Source organism: Chrysochloris asiatica, unplaced genomic scaffold (assembly GCF_000296735.1).
Source record: "Chrysochloris asiatica unplaced genomic scaffold, ChrAsi1.0 scaffold00046, whole genome shotgun sequence".
Taxonomy (NCBI): Eukaryota; Metazoa; Chordata; class Mammalia; order Afrosoricida; family Chrysochloridae; genus Chrysochloris; species Chrysochloris asiatica.
The window spans coordinates 6,387,022-6,404,342 of NW_006408564.1; the positions used below are offsets into that span (position 1 = coordinate 6,387,022).

Sequence of the window (17,321 nt, forward strand, 5' to 3'; positions counted from 1 at the left end):
CTTCTTTGTTCTGGACAGAGACCAATGCTTCATCTTAGATGGCTTCTCTACAAGCTTTTAGGATGCCAGTTGTTACTCCCCAAAGTACAAGGTAGAACACTATCTTTGTGCCAAATGACCTTGATGTCCAGAAAGACTATTGTCCTGAGTCTCTAGACCCAGCAAACACCTCATACTCTCAAGGTGTTTGCTCATCATTTGATTTCCTGACTTCTGCTTCCAAGGATACTGATTGTGGATCAAAGTAAGATGAAATCCCTGACAATTCAATCTTTTCTCTATTTATCATGATGTTGCTTATTGGCTCAGTTGTGAGGAATCTTGTTTTCTTTATGTGGAAATATAATCCATATTGAAGGCTGTCATCTTTGATCTTTATCAGTAAGTGCTTCACTTCCTCTTTGCTTTCAGCAACAAAGTTGTGTCATCTATATATTGTAGGTTGTTAATAAGTCTTCCTCAAACCCTGATGCTGTGTTCTTCTTCATTTAGTACAGTTTCTCAGGTTTTTTTGTTCAGCGTACAGATAGAATAAGTATGCAAAAGGGCACACCTGTCCTGATTTTAAACCATGCAGTATCCCTTTGTTCTGTTTAAGTTGACTGCCTCTTGGTCTATGTACAGGTTCTGCACAAACACAATGAAGTGCTCGATGATTCCCATTCTTGCTCCATGGCACCCCCTTACACACTTAAGAGTTTAGTATCAGAATTATATCAGCTGCCAAAGCTAACACTCAGTAAACACTGTTCAAAGACTTTGGGGCTATTAACTAGTTTAGTCTTCAAAATAATTCTCTGAGGAGGGGTATGATTATTCTCATCCCGATTTCATGAACAAAGCTGAGGTTGGAGAGAGGATCCTTGTGGGATGGTAATACCAACATCTAAACCTAGGTGGTCTGTGGGAAATAGTTCTTTCTAGACATGGCAAAGAAACTGCAGCTCTGCCTACATTCACTTTCTGCCCCAATTTAGTCTTTCCTTGCTCTAAATTAAAGAACAATCAAAAAAGGGTACAGGAAAAAGGCTCCAGTGGATTTGGATTAGTTTAATCTCACTCTCTATAGTGAGAACTCAACTTCACCTGGATCAGCAAAAAAAAAAAAAAGGAGGATTTACTAGAAGGCTTTAAGAACAGCTCATAGAGTGAAATGACTGAATCCTTAGATTCAACGTGCCCAACCTCTAAGAAGCCACCACCCTATGCCATGCTGTACCCACTTCTGACGGAGCTAGATTAACTCCAGGGAAGCCCAGGGCCTGGTCTGAAGCAGTCACTGAAGCTAGGTCATATGAAGTCCTAGAGTGGGCTCGGGCTGGGCCATGCTTCTCCCTCCCCGGGTCACGAGAATGGGGACTTCTTCCAGAGGAGAAGCATGGAGGGCAGGGCAAAACCTAGCTCCATCGCTGTGGTGTCATCTATAAAAGCCAAAAATTGGAAGCTGCCCAGTAGTACTGAACAAAACAAGATTCAGCAAAGTCGCTACATCTACTCAGTAAAACATTACATAGCTGTTTTAAAAGCAATCATGAGACTATATAGCAACTTTCAACAACCAAAGAAAGGGGATTGTGTAGGAAGAGCTGGTGTAAAAAGCTGAGATATGGAAGTATACATATTCTAATTCACTGGAAAAGGGAAAAAATTAAGACAAGAACAAGAGTATCATAACAGAGGAATCACTAAATAATCATGAACGGCTTTTTAGCTCATTTTAAAATAGCAGACTTTCATCTGTTTAACAAATATGTATTGAGTACCTATTCTGAGCCAGGTGAGGTGCTGGGGAAACAGAAGGAAATAAAACAGAAAACCCCTGTCCTCATGAAGCTTACATTCTAGTGGGGAAAGGCAGACACTAACCCAGGTTACTAAGGAAAAATGCTCTCTGTATCAGACCCAAGCATACTGTATTCTATTGGGTTTTGCTGCAGCACACTGAACAGTGTATCTTTTCCAAGTTGTGCTCACTTTGTGTCTGTGTCACATTTTGGTAATTCTCACAATATTTCATACTTTTTCATAATGCTATTATATACTTAACAGACTACAGTATAGTGTAAGTATATCTTATCGTTGTTGTTATGTGCCATCAAGTCAGTTTCAACTTACAGACCTATATAGGGTTTCTGAGGGGAGTCTGGTGGGTTTGAACTTCAGACTTTACAGTTCAAACTGAACTTGTGGTCTAGTGTTTATTCTACAGCACCAGACCAGGACTCCGACTATAACTATAACTTACATACACTGGGAAGCCAAGAAATTCATGTGACTTACCTTACAGCAATAGTCACTTCATTGTGGCGGTCTACAACCACAATATCTCTGAGGTAAGTCTGGAAGTGAAAAGTAGACTGGGGGAGGGGAGTGAGCCAATCATGCGAGCAGAAGGAGAGCAGTGTTGGGGTGGTGGTGACAGTTTAGATACGACAGTCAAGGAAAGTGATGCATAAGTAAAGGCTGGAAGCAGTAAGGACTCAAGCTATGTAGACAAGAAAAGGAAAGCATTCTAGTGGGAACACCTGCAAAGAGCCAGAGATGTCCAATCAGAGTCTCCTCCGGTTGAGGTCATTTGGGCTGAAGTGGAGGAATGAAAAGATGACCAAATTAAGAGAGGTGACAAGGTGAGATCATGGGACCTCAGAGGTCACTGTAAGGACTGTGGACTTTGTTGTGAGTACTCTGAGAACTCTTCTAGAATTTGAAGCAGAAGGTGTGATAATCAGCCCAACTCTCTAGGCCCATGGTGAGGACACGCTGAAAGGAGCCAGAACAGAGAACAGTGATGAGACCGGGAGAACAGCGAAGAAACTGGCAATTCATTCAGGTCAGAGGGGAGAGCAGCTTGGACACGTTTGTAACAGTAAGAATGGTGAGCAGTGATCATACTCCAGAAACAGTGTGGATGTAATGCCAGTGGTATGTTCTGATATATGCTAGAAATGAGATGCAAGAGTCGAAGATGATGCCCCAGGCTTTGGATCTGAGCAGCTAGAAGGACTGAGTTGCCATTAGATGAACTGTAGGAAAAAAATCCAGGAGAATGAGAGGGCAGATGGAAGAAGGATTTTAAGGAAATGTAAGTGACCAACCATGCCAAACACTGCTGAAGGCCAGATAGGATGGAGTCGGAGAATGAGCCGTTGGATCACGCAACATGGCAGTCCCTGGAGACCCTGACAAAGACGCTCCAGAGGGAGAGAGGGGGACTCAGGCAGGATAGGAGAGATGGGTTCAAAAGAGCATGGGAGACAAGAAATCATTCTTTCAAGTAATTATGCTCTAAAGGAGGGGTGGGGAACCTTGTGTCTGCCAAAATTTGTAACATCATTTGCAGGCCATACAAAAGTAGCAACTTAAAAATTAGCCTTCTACATTTGGACAAATATTTAATCAACTCATCCTCAATATGATGGTTCCTGGTGTGGCACTGTAGGGATAGCATTAGACTGAGAACCACAAAGCAGTTTAAACCCTCCAGCTGCTCCTCCATAATTCTATACAGGGTCGCTATGAATCGGAACCGACTTGATGGCACTTCACCACAACAATATGATGGCTGAAACTGTGGTTGTCTTGGAAGGCCCTGACCAAATTATTTTGAGGGCCTTATACAGCCTACAGGGACCTCTGGTAGCATAGTAACTTACGAATTGGACTGCTAACCTCAAGGTCAGCGGTTCGAAACTACCAGCTGTTCCATAGGAGAAAGATGAGGCTTTCTACTCCCATAAAGATTTACAACCTCAAAAACCCTATACAGGGTCGCTATGAGTTGGAACCGAGATGTTCCCCACCTCTGCTCTAAAGTGAAGAATAAAAATGGGAATATAATTGGAGGGAGAAGTGAAGAGACAGTTTTTGGTTTTTTTTTTCGTTTGGGAGAACCAACAGCTCGTATGTTTGCTGATAGGACTGATCCAATAGCTAAAGTTTAAATATTCAAAATACTTTCAAAACAAAAAACTTGTTTGTGGGGTAAAGAAAATGTTCTCGAGTTAGATAGTAGTGATGGCTGGACAACCTTACAAAGTTGAAAAGGGTAAACTTTAAAATATGCGAATTACATCTTAATAAAGTTAAAACTATAGTAAATTCCATCTTTCCTGGTTATCCTGTTCTCATATATAGACTGAGTTTTCATCCAGGCATTCCCGGATACCAACTGGTCAGGGGAACCACTGACCCACACAACACCATTGCTCTGTTGTAGTTTATAGCAGAGGAGAGACAAGGCCATCCAAGTTTCAATTGAGACACAAAAACTACATATGCACACAAAGTCCATTGAAGCTAAGTCCACTCAACATGTCCCCATTGGTGGCAGTGGTGGTGTCTGTGTGCTGTGGAGTCACTTCTGACTCATAGTCACCCAGTATAGGGTTTCTGAGGCTATATATCTTTATGGGAACAGTAAGCCTCATCGTTCTCCCGAGGAGCAGCTGGTAGATTTGAACTGCTGACCTTGTGTTTAGCAGTCCAACTATTAACCTGCTCGGTTACCAGGGTTCCTTATGCCTCCATTGTTTTTGTTACATGCTGTCAGTCAGTTCTGACTCACAGTAACCCTGTATGGCTCTGGTTACTTAGGATAGGGGTTGTTGTTGTTGTTATTCCTAAGTGCCGTCATGTCAATTCCAACCCATAGCAGCCCTGTATAGGGTTTCCAAGGAGCAGCTGGTGAGCTTGAACCACCGACCTTGCAGTTCAAATGACTTTGCAGTCTGATGCATTGGCTCACAGCGCCACACCAGGACTCCACAGTGGGCTGGGCTATGTGCCGTGGAGTCGGTTCCGACTCATAGTGACCCTTTACAGGGTTTCCGAGGCTGTAAATCTTTATGGGAACAGCAGAAAGCCTCATCTTTCTCCCGTAGAACAGCTGGTAGTTTCAAACTGCTGACCTTGTGGTTCACAACCAGATTCATAACCACTACGCTACCAGAGCTCCTTAGGACTCCACAGTACAGAACCTTTTTTCTGCTAAAATTTATAATATCATTCACAGGCCATACAAAATTACCAACTTAAAAATTAGCCTGTTATATTTGGTCACATATTTAACTATTTTTGTTATTAAGGGCCATAGAGTCACTTCCGACTCACAGCAACCCTGTATAGGATTTTCGGGGAGCAACTGGTGAGTTTGAACTGCCAACCCTACAGTTCAAACCAACGTTATGGTCTAGTGCTTTATCCCACAGCACCACATCAGGACTACAAACATTAAGCCACCTCTAACATGATGGCTAGGAGCTCTGGTAGCGTAGTGGTTACGAGTCAGGCTGCCAACCTCAAGGTCAGCAGTTCAAAACTACTAGCTGTTCCATGGAAGAAAGATGAGGCATTCTGCTCCCATAAAGATTTACAGCCTCGGAAACCCTGTGCAGGGTCACTATGAGTCGGAACTGACTCCACGGTACTGAACAACAACAACAACAACACTGTGATGGCTAGAACTGCAGTTGCCTTGGCAGGATCTGACGAAATGATTCCTCAGGCCTTATCTATCCCGTGGGCTGGATGCTCCCCACCTGACTTAGGGCAAGGAATCCTGATGGCACCACTGTTAAAGCATTTGCCTGCTAACTAAGGGGTGGGCCTTTCAAACCTACCAGCCACTCCATGGGAGAAAGAGGCAGCCGTCTGCTTCTATAAACATTATAACCTTGGAGACCCAAGGGGACAGTTCTACTGTGTCCTTTAAAGTTGTTACTAGTTGGAATCCACTTGATGGCTGTGGGTTTGGTTGTGTTTACTTAGGTATGTGACCTCTCAGGTCTCTGGTGCATAAGTGACATGCAAGAAAAGTTAATCCAACTCAAAGCAAGAAAATCTGCACCACCACCCTGTCCCCATGGAGTCCTGATGTGGCCCTGTGGGTTAATGCCCAGACTGCAAAGCCGTATGAACTGCAAGGTCGGCAGTTCAAGCTCACCAGCCGCTCCTTGGAAACTCTATACAGGGTCGCTATGGGCCAGAATTGATTCAACGGCACTTAACAACAACCCTGTCCCCAACCACGTTCTGCCCCTGTGACTGCCTGGGAGACAGGGAAAGGGTTACTTAGCTATCAGTCAGGAGAGAGGGTGTCCTTCCTGAGGTTTCCTCCTACTTGTAACAACATCACTCTCCAGCTTCCAGGCACTGCCTTTACCCTTCCCTCTGAACATCTTCCAAACCTTTGCTGTTGAGTCAATTATAACTCATAGCAACCCCGTAAGACAGAACAGAACTGTCCAGAGAGTTATAAAGTTTGTGATCTTTTAGAATTAGATTGCCAAGCCAGTCTTCTGAGATGCTTCAGGGTAGATCTAAACAGCCAAGCTTTCAGTTAGTAGTGGATTGCTTCACATTTTGTACCACTCACATCACCCAGAGACCCCCAATCTAGTCTACTGTCCCTCAACCTTGAACACCTTAGAATCAACTGGAAAAGCTTTTAAAAACAGCTACTCCATCGATATTGAGCACGCAGTCTGCAGTACAGCATAATCTTTGGTATTTTAAAATAGCTAATGTGCCAAAAAATTAAGAAGTATCAATAGCCTAAAGAGGAGTCCTTGTGTGGCACTTTAGGATAAGCAGTGACCTGCTAACCACATGATCAGCAACTCAAACCCACTACCCAATCCTCAAAACTCTGTAAGGGTTGCTATGAGTCAGAACCGATTCGACAGCACTTAACAATAGCCTGAAGAAGTACAGCAAGAAAGCTCCTTGGAAGCCCAGGATGGTACAAGTTCATCTCTCACACTTCAGACCTGTTGTCAGGAGGGACTAGTTCCTCAAGGATATCATGCTTGGAAAAGTGGAGGGTCAGCAAAAAAGAGGAAAACACCAAACAAGATGGATTTACACACCACAGTAGCAACGGGCTCAAGTGAACAATTGTGAGGATGGTACAGGACTGTGCAGTATTTCGTTATGTTGTGCAGAGGTTGCAATGAATTGGAACCATTTTGAAGGTGCCTAACAACCGACTCGACGGCACTTAACAACAACAACAACAACAGCAGCAGCAATAGAATCCTGGTGTGGCGCTGTGGGTTGATGCTCTAGACTGCAAAGTTGATTTGAACTGCAAGGGCGGCAGTTCAAACTCACCAGTCGCTCCTTGGAAACCCTCTACAGGGTCGCTATGCGTCCAAATCGACTCGACGGGCACTTAACAACAACAACAACAACAGCCTGAGGGCATTAGACCTCAAAGTATTCACGCATACACCCCACTACATAACAGGAGCCCTGATGTGGCACTGTGGATTAATGCGCTGGACCGAAAGGTCAGTTTGAATTGTTACCAGCCACTTCTCGGAAACCCTATACAGTAAGGGTTGCTATGGGTCGGTCAGAACCAACTCAACAGCACTTAGTGACGACCACATAATAAATGCTCAATAAAATCTGCTAGCATCATCATCACTCTGATGTCATTCTAACAGATAATGGGTTAACTTTACTTACCGTGTAATGGAATAGTACAACAGAGTGGCTAACATTCCTATCAACTTCTTAACTTTCGAGGCTATTTAAGAGTCCCTGTACCTCCCAAAATTAACTTGCCAATTCTCCACTCACTATACTCAGGCAGTCCTTTAAATATTGTCTGACTCACAATTCTGGCTAAGAATTAGTAGGGTCCTGCCCAGAATGCATAAAATGGATCTGATTTGTTAAAGAAAATCACTTGAATTTGTAAGACTGCACAAGGCTTTTGCAAAATTAAAACCTTGTTGGAGAGAAACGGCTCCCCGTTGACCCGTGGGAGATGTGTCAGAGAGGTTATACAAGGTCAGCTAAGTAGCACCTCTGAGACAGAACAAAAGCCGAAGCAACAAACCTCAACTCTGAAACATACTTCCTGGTTTTGGGGTTGAGTTGTATCACTGTTTTTCCCCCAACTTCCCATATACATAGGCAGCCTCGGGTGCCCAGACCTCTTTTACTAAAGAATGGAAATAAAATCCCTACCAACTGCCTGTCTTAATAGCCTTGGGAAAGCAAACCTGCTAAACAGAAAGAGCTTAAAATCTGAGGATCTCAACAACAACAACAAAAATTCTATTGTGAATAACGTTTTCCTTCCAGAAACAAACAAAATCCAACTCAAATCAATGCTTTTTCACTGTTTTTTGTGGGTTTTTTTAAACAACAGCTGCCATGCACATACTAGCACTGTTTTTGTTTGAAGTGGGAGCTCCACATGCCAGCGGATAGCAAGCTGAGGAGTGAGAAGACTGGACGGTCCAGATTGCTCCATCGGCTTTTTTAAACGATGCCTCCAGTGATACAAATGTAGGCTTTTTGCTTTCCTATTTCTTCCCTGAAAATGAGCACTAGGACTTGGGCCAAAGCATTATATGTGAAATGTACAAATGCACTTAAGGGTACAAACTGACCATTTAATACATGATTCTGTTGTTGTTATTAGCAGCCATGGAGCCTGCTCCCAATTGATGGCAACCTCACGCACCAGGAGATAGGACTGCTGATCTCCCTGGGGTTTTCACTGCATGATTTTCAAAAATCGATTATCAGGCTTTTCTTCCTAGCCCCTGTTTAGCATCACAGTAGCAAGCAAGCCTCCAATGACAGGCAGGTGACATCAAGTGCATACTCCAGGAATCAAGCTGAGTCCCCTGCGTGGATGACCCACTACTGCCCCTATGTGATCATGGTTCTTGATTTGTATGTTATTTTTCAAACTATGATGCCAATGAATTGTGTATGTTGGTTGGGGAGAGGATAGACTGCTTTAGCAGTAGAACTCTTCCCTCAAATAAAATCCTACCTCTTTACCCCACAGATAAACCAAGTTAAAATGAGACGACACTCCAATATTCCCTACCACTACTAGGGCCTCAAGAGCTTGTGCGACTCCCCAGTTCTCTCCACACTTTAGACATGCAGACTGGGAGTATCTTCAGGACCCTCCAAATAAGGGGAGACAAGGTTTGTCATACATGCACACCCGGCCAGTGTCAGGTGGACTTCTATTTCACAAACTCGGTCGCTACATGTTTTATCCAAGGTGTAGGTGACCACACTACACTCCGTTCCATTCTACAACAAGGAAAAGGGTTTCTGCATTCCCCGGACTTCTGCAGTTTGAAAGCTGGACCTCTAGTGTCTTCTGAGAAGACTCAGTGACAAGGGGAGCTATGTGAATGATGCAACCGCTAGTAAGTACTTCAGGCTCCAGACTCCTCTCACGCTACAATAACCAAACTCCTCAAGTGATCAGCAGATTCAACACAGCTCCTACCCAAATCCCATCTGCCTTTTCACTTTTGTAGAAACTGACAAGTTGATCAAAAAATTCACTTCAACTTAGGGGACAATGAGTTTGTTAGGGGTGGTTGTAAAATTCAGGAATGGTGATGGCTGAACACCCTGATGAACACACTTAGTGTCAATAAACAGTACACATGAAGATTGCTGAACTGTCCAATGTTTTTAATCTATATTATTTACCAAAACTTACAAAATTTCCTAACAAAACCTACAGTGGCCCAGAATAACCAAAATAATACTAAAAAAGATGAGCAGAGTTGAAGAACTTATACTTTCTAATTTCAAAGCTTACTAAAAAACTACAGTAATCAGGATTACGTGATATCTGCACAAAGACAGACATATTGATCAAAGGGATAAATTTAGAGTTAAAAAAGAAACACCTTTATGGTCAACTGATATTTGATAAGAGCATCAAGATAACTGAAAGGGGAACAGTCTTTTCAACAAATGATTCTAGGACAACTAGCTATCCACAGGTAAAGTAACATAAAAATTAACTTACAATAAATCTTACACTTACTCTTAAAAGAAAAATTTTAAGGTCTTACAGTTATTAATACTCTTAAAAGAAAACCTATGCATACATTTACTCTTAATATACAGCTATTACATTTACTCTTAATACTCTTATAAGAAAACCTATGTATACATTTCATAACCTTGAATCAGGCAATCTCTCTTAGAAATAACACGAAAAGCACAAACCACACACACACACAAACGTAAATGAGACATCATGAAAATGTAAAATGTTTGTGCTTCAAAAGACACCATCAAGTAAGCAAAAGGACAGCCCACAAAATAGGATACAATACTTGCAGCTCATTTATATGAGATGGGAAGTAGTATCTAGGATATATCGTAGTAGTTACGAATCGGGCTGCGAACCACAAGGTCAGCAGTTCGAAACTACCAGCTGCTCCGCGGTAGAAAGATAAGATGAGGCTTTCTGCTCCTGTAAAGATTTACAGCCTCGGAAACCCTGTTCAGGGTCGCTAAGGGTCAGAACCGACTCAACGGCACTTAACAACAACAATAACGCTATAATAAAAAGACAAATCATCCACTTTTAAATGGATGACTTAAATCTGAAAACGTATTTATCCAAAGAAGATATACAAACAACCAAATGCACAATGAAAAATGTCCAATATCATTAGTCATCAGAAACACATCCAGGAGGAAAACCACAATAAAAAAGACAGACAATAACAAGTGTTGGCAAGGGTGTAGAGAAAATGGAACCCTCGTCCACTGCACGTAATAATATCAAATGGTGCAGCTGTGGTGTAAAAGAGTTTGGCAGTTCCTCGGAATGTTAAACACGGCGTTTACATATGATCCAGGGTTTTGAGGAGGGAGATTCTACCCCATGGAGCTCACAGAGCAAAAGTTCCCAAACAGTTCTACACACATACACCCATCCCTCACCCTCGCCCCTTCCACTCCTGTGTGCGTATCCAAGTAAAATAAACGTATGTGTCCAAACAGACTTGTATATGAATGTTTATAGCAGTACTATTCAACACAGCCCCAAAGTAGAAGCAACCTAAATATCCATCAACTGATGAACAGATAAACAAAATGTGGTTTTGGAATATGGTTCACTCATAAAAGAATAAGGTACCACATGAATGAACCTTGAAGGTCTACTATCCGAAAGACGCCAGTCACAAAAGACCTCATGATGTATGATTCCATTCGTATGAACTGTCCAAACAGGCAGATTTCAGAGACACAGAAAGTAGTGGTTTCCAGGGGCCAAGGACAGGGGAAGCTGGGGAATGACAGATTAAGGATTTCTTCTTTTGTAGAAGGGGGTGTTGAAAATGTTCTAAAATTAGATAGTGATGATGATTGCACAACTCTGTGAATATACTTAAAACTACTAAATTGTACCATTTTCAAAAGGCAAATTGAATGGTACATGAAGAGTTCCCGGGTGGTAGGAAATGGTGAATGCACTCGGCTGTTAACCCAAAGGCTGGAGTTTGAATCCACCCAGAATCACCTAAGAAGACAGGTCTGGCAATCTGTTTCCAGTAACTCAGGTACAGCAACCCTATGGAGCATACTTCTACTTGGGCACACATGGGGATGGGGTTACCGTGAGTGAGAACCAACTAGACAGCAGCCAGTATTGTATCTAAATTAGAGTTCAAGAAAGCTATTTTTTTTTTTAAGGTATTTCAGTTCACCAGAGGCCTAAATTCAACTTTCCAGGTTGGCTTGTGACTTAAGCAGCCTTTTGGGATGGTCTGAAGCTGGGTTTTTCACTCTCAGCTGGTTTACTGCTGTCTTGGTGAGGTTCTAGGTCACCAGTTTTACCCGCTTCGCGGCTCTTACTGTGGGAATTAGCAAAGGGCCTCTGTCAGGCCACACTCACAAAACAGCGTCTTAACCAAAGCACAACTGATCCATCCATGATCTGGGCCATCTGTAAAATCAAGGCAATGTGACCAGGTGGAGAGACAAATTAATGGGACTGACTGCTTCTTACAGAAAGAAACACCCCAGCAGGTCCCAGGACCCTTCAGATTAACTGCATCCACCCATGGTTACTTGAGGGCTAAGAATGACTCTGGCAGCCCACCTCCGGAAGGCATTCCCACCCAGGGAACACAAGGAGAAAAGGTCCCAGATAGTCTATGTCCCTATGCATTTTCACCTCTTCCTTTTTTAACTCTAAGTGATGAGGTGGACATAAGCAAATGACACAAAAAAGTGAGGAGCCCCTGGTCAAAGCAGGTGTAGTGAGCTCTGCGTAGCTGTGGAGGGCTCTAACTCCAGCAGTGCCTCCCAGGCTCAGGCTGGCTCACCAGATGGACTCTCAGGGAACATCATCACTCCAGGATCTGCCCTCTGGAAAGGAAGAAGCAAACCTTCTGGTCTATCATCAGAGAACTCCATGACAAGATCTTACTCCACCCATCTGCTACGTCATCTTCTGTGAGTCTTACCAAAACAGCTCACTTCCTTTCCCCACTACCTCAGTGACTGACCATGTCCTGACTCTCCACACCATGAGCAGGTCCCTGACTGCAGGCTATGTATGCATGCAGTAGTCTCCCCCCGCTGCCTACATGTTCCCTTAGTCACATTTCTGTTGTCATACCGCCTCATCAGAGAGACCTTCTCCAACCCAAACTAGCTCTGCCAACACCCCATTCACCTTGCATCCCCTTAACCAATTTGATTTTCTTCATTGCACTGAACACACTAGCTGCCATCATATCACAGATGTTGTCTGTCCTGTGATAGTTTATCAACCCTCTCTACCACTGGATATAAACTGCACACGCGAAGACCCTGACTGGTATGTGGGCAGTGCCAGGATAGTATTTGGCATGGAGTTGTCCTCCATATATATTTTTTGAATAAAGTAAATGAACTAACTGGTTAAGGTACATGTGCTGCTGCTGTTGATGTTGTAAGTACCAATGAGTCCGTTCCGACTCACACTGACCCAGTCAGTATAGGGTTTCTGAGAAGTGGCTGATGAGTCCAAACTGCCTACGTTGCAGTTCAAACCAATCTTGCGGTCTATTGCTTACTCTACAACCCCATACCAAGACTTCAAAAGTTGAAAATTAAGTAACATTTTCACCAGTCTTTTTTTTTTTTTTCAGGAAAAAAAAAGCACATCATTTTATAAGGAGCCCTGATGTTATAGTAATTTAGTGCCTGTCTGCTAACCAAAAAGCCAGCAGTTCAAACCCACCAGTTGCTTCATAGGAGGAAGATGTAGCAGTCTACCTCCAACATGATTATAGTTTAGGAAACTATGGAGCAGTTCTACTCGGTCCTGTAGGATTCCTATGGCTCCGAATCCACTTAGCAGCACACTACAACATTCACTCTACTATAAGTGAATAGTTTTCACCACAGTGTAAAAGAAAGCAAAGCTATCTCAAAAGCCTGTCTATAGCAGGTCCCAATCTGCCCCAAGGCCCTGATGGTCTTCCACATGGAAATCGGGACGACTCAATGATTTAGCACCAACTACGAAAAAAGCTCATTTTCACTCCAAGTTTCAACCCGTATGTGATATTTATGTAAACTGTTAAAGAAATGGGTCCAAAAGGTAATTTAACAAATCAGCTAGTCTCACAATTAATAAATGGATTAAAGAATGATTCAGAAAAACCCAGTGAAGGAACAGAACATGAGAAAGAAACAGAGGCCTCCTTCCCACCCCTAATGCAGTCATAGGGCCCTGAACGATACAGGGCAAGGCATGGACATTTTCTGAGCTACAGCAATGACTTTTTGGTAGGATCCTCAGACAATGACTTAGAATATGCCAAGTTCTGGCTGGGGGATTAGAAACCTCTGTGATTTCAGAGGGATAAAAACAACTCTCAAGGATGGATACTGATGGATGAAGTGACCAGGATCTAAGGCTGACCGAAAGGACTATTACTGTGTAGAAGTCTGGAGGCCTGTCTTGTCTTCATCAAAGGGAATACACAGCATAAAGCTGGTTCTCTCTCTCCATGTCTTTCCTCCACTGGATTAGAGTATCTCCAGAAGCGATGAGTTCCCCATCACTGGAGGATTCAAGCTCAGCTTCAACAATTACTAGAAAGAGATTTTGCAAAGGTGATTCAAACTGGAGGCTGAACTACATAACCTGAAAAGTCACTTTTACCATAAACTCCTGATGTATGACCAGCTCCCTGGCATTTCACTGTTGTCAACAGCTCTCCAGTCTCACCTCAATTCACTCAGGCAACACAAGCATTCTGCCATCTACTATGCACCAGGGGCCAGGGTACAGTGGTGAGGTACATACCTCTGTCCTCTTGGATCCTACAGTCTCCTAATGGTGGATGCAGACAAGAAACCCATGAATAAATAGACTGGGTAGGAGAATTTCAGGTAGGTGCTATGAAAAACAAAAAAATGAGAAAACATAACAGAAACAGATGGGGAAAGGGAACTGCTTAGGGCAGAATGCTCAGAGAAATCTTCTCTACAGATGAACCACCTGAGCTGAAAGACAAGAACGTGCCAGACACAGGCAGACTGGTAGAAGAGCATTCTTGGTAAGTGCAAAGGCCCCAAGAGGGTTCCTGGTAACTTGAGTTCCAATTTTCATGAACTGAATCCCATTCTAATGTCACTACCACTGACCAACAGCCCCTGCATCTCTGACTTGTCCTCTCCTTTCCTTCCCCAAGCTGGCCTGCTTAGTATAGTTTCTCCAGTCAAAGCAGGCCTGGATTTTCCACTGGCAGGTGTGTTCTGAGTATGGGCACAAAGGAGCACACATACACCTCCGTGGAGGGGGAGTCCGAGGTAACACTGACATTTCAATCTCTAAAACTCCAGGCCTGTTCCAGATAAGGGGTGAGAATCCACATATCACCATCAGCAGTTTAGAGACCATTTTTGTAGGGTACCTATTTCCTTGAGAATGGGGTAAAATGGGGAACCCTCCTGGAGAAAATATATACCCAAGTTCTGAGTGTTTTATGTAATATTTGGAGACTCCCAGGTTCAGAATTTGCACCTGTGGTTACTATCACCAAGAAGACAGATGCAACCACGAGAGAATCCACTCTTAAGGGAAAACAATAGTGGCTACATGGACATCTATTGGAGGTGAATGAATGGGGAGGACAAGATCAGGTCTCTAAGTCCCCAGATCGGGACCATTCAGGCTCACTAAACCAGGAGGATGTAGGCTGGCGGGACAAGGATGAAGGACAAAGGATTTCAAGAAAAACCACTATACCATCCAGGAAAGGCAAACATCCAGTGATACACCCTTACCAGATTTCCAGGGAAGGTCCTAGAGACTTCATCTCCCACGAGTGTCCTTGACAAAGATCATCTGACAATGTGAGATGAAACCTTGTATAAAGCCAGAAAAAAACTGAAGGGGACATCAAGGCTACAACAGGCACTCAGGACCGTTGCATGGAAAAGGTAAGAAGCAAGAGTCTGCATACTCACTTCTTCCAGGAGTGAGGGGCATGGCTTCCCTGTTAGATGTCAATGGTAATAAAATACAACCAAGTTTCCATTACTGTCCACCATTTACAGATAAAAAACCTGAGGCACAAAAAGGGGAAATAACTTGCCCAAGGCTGCACAGCTAAGACAAGGACTCTCCTCTTCCACAGCCCAGGACAGAAAGCATTTATACCTGAGTAGCGCAAGAAAATATTGCAGGAGTCCTGGTGTGGTGCTGGGTGTTAATGCACTGGACTGCAAGGTTGGGGCGAACCCCAAAGTTGGCGGTTCAAGCTCACCAGTTGCTCCTCAGAAATCCTATCCAGGGTCACTATGATTCAGAACTGACAACAGTGCATGAAATGCTTAAAAATGTCTAAGTGCATCTAGAACAACAACTACGGTTTGACAGCTATTTCAGCCTGCCTAGTGTTGGAAGCCAGGCTGCTTCAGCCATAAATCAAGTCTTCTAGGAACCAGCTGCTCTGTTCCCAAAAGTTCAAAGCAATGATGAGACTGCTGATAGTTTAAGCCCAGCTCTGGACCACAACAAGGCCCAAAGGAGCATCCATTTCTATCCCTCTAAGAGGGTTTCTTCTCCAGAGATTTAAAGTCTCAAAAACCCTAACAGGGTTTCGATGCTGTGAGTCGGAACAGAGTCGACAGCACAGCCTCGACTATAGGACCCCTGGTGGCGCACAGTGGTTAAGCGAACTGAAAGGTTGACATTTCGAATTCACCAGCCCCACCAACCGCTCATTGGAAAAAATGCTGACAGTCAACTTTGTAAAGATTGTTGTTGTGAAGTGCCGTCGAGTCGGTTCCAACACAAAACGACCCTGTATAGGGTTTCCAAGGAGCACTTGGTGAGCTTGAACCGCCAACCTTACAGTTCAAACGACTTTGCAGTCTGACGCATTAATCCACAGCGTCACACCAGGACTCCTTGTAAATATTACAACCTTGGAAACACTGTGGGACAATTCTACTCTGTCCAAAAGCATCACTCTGAATCGAAATGGACTCGAGGACAGTAGGTTTGGTTTGTTGGTTTTCCGTCAACTTCACCCACAGAAAATGCTCACCCATCTGTGGATACGAGGCACCAACACTCACTGGAATTCCTGGTTGTTAGCCAATCTTACCCCGAATCTCTTTCAAAGCCGCGCAGTTTTGAAAGATGCTGCCGCCGGCACCAGCGCTCAGACGGGCCCGAAACGCGGCCGTCGCCTAGCGCCCTCAAAGTCCGGATGCCTGGCCGCGCGGGGACCAAGCTGCCCCGCGAGCCACCCCCAGCGGCGTGCGACTCGAGGCTGACCTGCGTGCGCCCCGCCCAGGCTGGGGAGGCGCGGACTGCGAGAGCGCCCAGGAAACCCGAGGAAAAGGGAATGGGCTGCTCCTTGGGACAGGTGGCGCCACCCTCTCCGGAAACGGCTCCAGGAACGTTCGTCCAAGAACTGCCAGAGGGCTCCCGAGTCAGGGCGTCCAGAGGGGAAGGCGTCCGGTTCCGCCCCGCGCCCAGCTGCCCACCGCGATTGGAGCGAGAGTCAGCGGGTGAGAGTCCAGCTTGGGGTGGTGAATCAAGGCAGCTGGAAGAATCCCGCCGGGGAGCGTCTGGCTCCCGGGTGTCCAGTGGGTGTGGGAAGGGACTTGGGCCGGCCACCCACACTCACCTCAGCTCCCCGTGGTGTCACAGCCCGGAGGGCAGGGAGCTCACCGCCTCAGTGGCTGAGGTAGTGGCGACGGCAGTGGGCGGCAGTGCGGGGGCGGCGCCCTGGGGCGGGGCCGGAGGCGGGGAGGCCACGTGGGCCGAGGGCGGGCCGAGGACCCCCTAGAACGAAGGAGTCCTGGGTGCTGTGGTCGCGGCGCATAGGATTGCGGAGAAGGCTGGGAGAACTGGAGAGTTGAAGGAAGGGTTTGGTTCCCCAGGGGTACCCGCAGCCACCTAAATCGGACTCTATCGGTGAGGTCTTACTGGGACTGATAAGAGGCACGCAGCCGGGGGCCTTCCACTCCCACTTCCACTGGGGCTGCTCCTGGGGCCAGTGTCTGAGCGG

The 17,321-nt window shown here is 44.8% G+C and overlaps 1 pseudogene; it reads left to right on the forward strand.

Annotated features, from left to right (window-relative positions):
• The window catches only part of LOC102820118, a 58,475-nt pseudogene extending 41,376 nt beyond the window's left edge, over positions 1 to 17,099 (forward strand).
• The last annotated feature ends 222 nt before the right edge of the window (positions 17,100 to 17,321 follow it).